Raw genomic sequence first — 6,000 nt, forward strand, 5'->3', positions numbered from 1 at the left:
GATGTACTTAAACGTTTCAATCATATCACCCCTCTCTCTTCGTTCCTCAAGTGAGTACAGCCTCAGTTTATTCAGTCTTTCTTCATACGTGAGATCTTTGAGCCCCCAGACCATCTTTGTGGCCATTCGCTGAACTGACTCGATTCTCTGCACATCCTTCCGGTAGTGAGGTCTCCAGAATTGAACGCAGTACTCCAAGTGAGGCCTCACCATGGTCCTGTACAGCGGCATCATAACTTCAGGTCTCCTGCTGACAAAACCTCTACGAATACAACCCATCATTTGCCTTGCCTTGGAGGTAGCTTTCTCCACTTGATTTGCAACCTTCATGTTATCACTAATGATCACCCCTAGATCTCGTTCCGTCGTGGTCCTGGCCAAGGTCTCACCATTTAGTATGTAAGTTCTGTGCGGGTTTTTCTTTCCCAGGTGCATTACCTTACACTTTTTAGCATTGAAGCCTAGCTGCCATGTTGCTGACCACCGTTCCAGCAGCAGTAGATCCTGTGTCCCTAATTTTCCTGAATGGGATATGTCTTTTAAAGAGGGTAAGGATAGTTTGAATTTTTGAGTGGATCTGGTGGTGTTGGGATTCGAGGAGTTCCAGGATAGTGGAAAAAGGGGAGGAAGGATGCCGTGTAGAGATTTGAAGGTTAGGCAGGTGCATTTGTAGTGGACCCTAAGGATTACTGGGAGCCAGTGAAGCTTAGACATAAGCGGGGAGATGTGGTCAAATTTGCTTTTTGCGAAGATTAGTTTAGCCGCGGTGTTCTGAATCCGTTGAAGTCTATGAAGGCTTTTCTTTGTTAGGCTTAAGTAGATGGAATTACAGTAATCCAAAGAATGATGGATTGTACGAGGACAGCAAAGTGTTGTTGATGGAAGTAGGATCTCACTTTCTTTAACATGTGAAGATTGAAAAAGCGTTTTTTTTACTAGGGAGTTAAGGTAGTCGTTGAAGGACAGTGTAGAATCAATGATGATGCCCAGAACTTTGCTTGAGTGCTCAAGCTGCAATGTGGTGCAAGAAGATAGTGGGATGAGGGTGGGTAACTGATCTAATTTTGGGCCGAGCCAAAGTAGTTTTGTTTTGGTCTCGTTTAGTTTCATTTGTACGGTGAGGGCCCAGGATTGGAGGTTCGAAATACATGAAGAGATGTTCTCAGATAGATTGGTGAGATTAGAGTCGGCCTCGAGGAGGACAAGGATGTCATCAGCGTAAGTGTAAAGTTTCCAAGGGGGATAGTTGGAGGAGTTTCAGGGAGGACATATAAATATTGAAAAGAATCGGGGATAGAGGTGAACCCTGAGGAACTCCACAGATTGGTTTCCAAGGGAGGGACGAGGAGCCATTCATGTTAATGAAGTAGGAGCGGGAACGTAAGAATTTTGAGAACCAATCTAAGACTGTTGAGTTTATGCCAATTTCAGAGAGTTGGAGAATTAGTATATCATGGTGGACAATGTTGAAAGCTGCAGAAAGATCGAATTGAAGAAGAACAACGAACTTATTGCAAGAGTGAAGTTGTTGGACCTATGAAATTAATGAGGTCAGTAGGGATTCAGTGCTGAAGTTGGGTCTGAAGCCATGTTTGTAGGGTAGGAGAATGGAGAATCTCTCAAGATAGGATGAGAGTTGGGTAGATATGATGGACTCCAGCATCTTGGTCAGGAGAGGGATGTTTGCTATTGGGCGACAGCTGGATGGTGTGGAGGAGTCTGGATCAGCTTTTTTCAGTATTGGGGATAAGGCGATATGTCCCATTTCAGCAGAAAATAGGCCTGAAATTAGGGCAGAATTTATAAGTTTGGTGAGAGATGAGATGGCTTGTGTGGGAATTTTCTCGTATAGGTAGGAGGGGAAAGGGTCCAAGGTGCAGTTGGAGGATTTCAACTTGAGGCAGAGTTTAGCAACCTGGGAATCGGATATGAGCTCGAAGGCGGTCCAGGATCTGTCTACTGGGATATGGTTGGCGACGGTTAGTGTAGGGTTGGAGTTGGTGGGCACCAGGGAATTGTAGGAGGGTGTTGATGGGAACGAGCGTCGTAAGGTAGTGACTTTTCGTTGAAAAATTTTGCTAAATTGTCGGCAGATGGAGAGGAGGGGAGTTTGATGGAGTCATTTTTTGAGGATATGGAGCGCCAGATGTTGTTAGATCTGGAGATTTTGTTACCTTATAGAGCAGCAAGCACATACAGTATAAGGAATGGTTAGTGTAGTGGACTTTGAATAACAAGACCCAAGTGTATCTCTCACTTGAACTCTATTATTTTTGTACAGATATGTGAGCCCTCCTGGAACACTTACTGTATCTGAATTTATAAAGCATCTACAAGTGTCATGGCTACTGTAGTTTTGTGTCTGTTCCTGGAGGGCTCACAGTAACATATAAAGGAATTAAGGTGGAATTCGTACTTGGGTCCCATTATTTAAAATCCTCTTTACTGACCATTAGGCTACACATTTGCACTGCAGGAACATCTTTGTGGCCATTTTTGTACAAATGATGCCAGATAGACATTTTTGTGCCTGCTTTTTAGGTGTTTATATTTTGAACTTTGCATTTTGGAAAATGGCTGTTCATTTTGGATGAGAACATCCTTCTCATGCATTTTTGAAAAGGAAACTCTGATGTTTTTCCCATCAAAAATGGTTGTGAGATGGATGTTGTTTTTGGACATTATGTCCCAATTCTGAGTTGGACGTTCTTTTGAAAATGCCTCTCAATGCCTCGCTAGGAATTAGCATGTAAGCCCTTACTGACTACAAAATTGATGTAGTTAAGGGCTCACACACTAACATCTTTCAATGGCTGCCTGCTAATGGCAATATTAGCGAAAGGTCATTAATAGGAAAAATAGAAAATTGGCCTTTTAACTACTGCAGTAAAAATGGCCATAACATTCGAGAAAAGTCTGCAAAATGGCATGCTAAGACCACTTTTTACCACAGCTTAGTAAACAGAGCCCTATGCTACTATGAAAGCCTGTTGTACGAGGGGCTGCTGAAAAATTCTCAGCCCAACCAAGAAGAGAATGATGTGGAGCCATGAAACTTACAAGTTATTCCACACTTTTCTTAACGCTTTTCATTTCATATATAAAATGAAAGGAAAAGTGTCAAGAAAAATGTGGAATAACTTGTAAGTTTCATGGCTCCACATCATTCTCTTCTTGGTTGAGCTGAGAACTTTTCAGCGGCCCCTCGTATAATCCAAATTGTTAATATATCCACACTTTACTGGAAGATGAGTGACTACATAATTAGATTAAAAAGAAGAGATTTCAAATAAATTTAAAAGAGAGTTTTATATGCACTAAAGAATACTTAGTTGATTTGACTATATAATAGATTCTTATAAAATAGAAAATTACAGATCAGGGACATTTAGACTGAATGTTTCAGAATGGTTTCATTGTTCATAAGGGTTATTTACCTGTTCAGAAACTTGAAAAGTGACAACCGGCAATACAGAGAAAATTAATTTTAACGCAATTACTTAGTAGTGTTTAAAGAAGAAAATTGCTTGTCAGATTTACAATCTATATATACCTGCATGAGATGTTTGAAGGAAAAAAAAAAAACTTTTCCAAAGAAGATGGAAATGCTCTACTCTGTTAGGGCTCCTTTTACAAAGTAGAAAATGGCCCAAGCTCATTCTTATATGCTTCTTTCCTGCACTAAATCCCTTTTTACTGCAGCTGTAAAATGGACTATTTTCCTCTTTTTTTTTTTTTTTCAATTCATGGCTATGTGCTAATGTTCATTCAGCGAACAAAAAAAGGAACTGTAGACAGTATAGAACCTTAGAACTGAGAAGGTGCACAGAACCATAAGAAAATCACGAATCGGGGACAAGCCCCTGTAAATGTTTTCAGTAGTCTATCATTGCACCATCTTCCATGGGTAGAAAGGTATTTAATTGTGTCTTAATAAAACTTGAAAAATGTTCATTTCTATATGGAAAAAAACTTAGGGCTCCTTTTACGAAGCCGCTGTAGCGGTTTAACGCACGTAATAGTGCACGCTAAACCCGCCGGCTGCGCTAACCACTACCGCCTCCTCTTGAGAAGGCGGTAGTTTTTCAGCTAGCGTACGATTAAAAGGCACGCGCGCTGAAGCCGTTAACGCGGCTTTGTAAAAGGAGCCCTTAATCTTCAATCACGTGAAATGCTAATTATATTTGTGAAGAAGTTTTATTAAGACACAATTAAATACCTTTCTACCGATGGAAGATGGTGCAATGATAGACTACTGAAAACACTTACAGGGGCATGTCCCCGATTCGTGATTTTCTTACCATCTTATGGTTCTGAGCACCTTCTTGGTTCTAAGGTTCTATACTGTCTACAGTTCCTTTTTTTATTCGCTGAATGATTCCACATTTTGGGGACTAATTGTTAAATTTTTACCCAGTAGTTTGATTGATTGTGTGCTAATGTGGCCATTAGCATGTGGTCATTTTTTTTTTTTTTTAATTACCGGGTGAGCACTTGCCTATTGTGTAGGCGATTAAGGGCTTCTGTGGTATTTATTTATTTTTATTTCATTTTCTATCCCATCCTTACCAAACAGCCCAGGACAGTTTACAGGTCAACATACACAATATACAGTTAACAGGTTACAATTTGCCATAGTTACAGCAGAAGCTTTTTCTGGTACGTTTTTATATATGGCGGTTTTGAAAGTTCCACTCTCATAGCAAATTATAATAGCCAATAAAGACACTTTAGGGCAAATTCTATAAGAAGCGCCCAAAAGTTAGACGCCTAATTAGGCACTGTTCAGCGGGATTCAAATAAAATTGGGTGCTGTTTTAGTGAATCGCGCTGAGCGGCACCTATTTGGGCACCTAATTTGGAGGCACCAAATAAATAGGCCAGCTCTAGGTACAACTAAAAGTTTGACGGCCATGAGAGCGCTTAAGCACGCTTAAGAGCAGCGATTTCTGTAAGAAAGCGCCTAACACATAGCCATGCCCACGCCTATCATGCATAGCGCCTTTTTTTAAAAAAAATTCTTTATTCATTTTCAAAACTTATACAAAGCACAAACAAAATATACAGACAGATGACACATATGACAGCACTTATCAAACAAATACTAAACAAAATACTTTACTCCCTCCCACCCTCTCTGGATATGTGTAGATATCAGCTAGGAATTAAAGGTTAGTCAATTAGTCAAGCTTTGGTTTAACAAATGCCTTTAATGGACCCCATATGTTAATAAAGTTTTTATTATTTCCCATTTGTTCTGTATACATTCTTTCATATCTGTAATACAAACAGAGTGTTTCCTATCAAAAAGAGAAATTTAATCTATCCCAATTTCTGTTTATCAATTGCATGGCCACCCCGGTCATAATCATAAGAAGTCTGTTTTTATTCGTGTCTATTGGGCTCTTAGATTTCAATAATGTCCCAAATAGGACCACGTCATAGGACAATGGTATAGAGACATCAAGTACCATATTAATTTTCCCCCATATAGATCTCCAGCATCAACTCGACTTCGAACTATCCAACTTTTGTAAACAAACTGGGGTCCAAAAAATTCTATACAACAACAAAAAAAAAGTTTGTCTCATAGATGCTGACGCTGTACATCTCATTCTCCAAGTCCAAATCCGTGGACATTGTGTAGCAGAAATATGTTGCTTTGTTTCAATACTCCAAATGTCTTTTAGGCTTGTTTTAAGTTTTTTATTCAAATATTCAGATATTAATTTGTACTACTTGGTGGCCTGATGCCCTTGCAAATCTATCTGGAAACATAGGCCCGGTAAGCTATACTGATATTTAAGATGCGCCAATCAGAGAACCCTTTCTGAATGGCCTGTTTCAATTGCAACCATTTATACCCTTGAGACTTTGATATACCAAATGATTGTTGCAATTGTAATAAATTTACCATTTTCCCATTTGAAATCACATCATCTAGAGTACGTATGCCTGCCTGCAACCAATGTTTCCAGAGGATTTTAGACTCGCCGATTT

This window comes from Geotrypetes seraphini, chromosome 6 (assembly GCF_902459505.1).
Source record: "Geotrypetes seraphini chromosome 6, aGeoSer1.1, whole genome shotgun sequence".
NCBI lineage: Eukaryota > Metazoa > Chordata > Amphibia > Gymnophiona > Dermophiidae > Geotrypetes > Geotrypetes seraphini.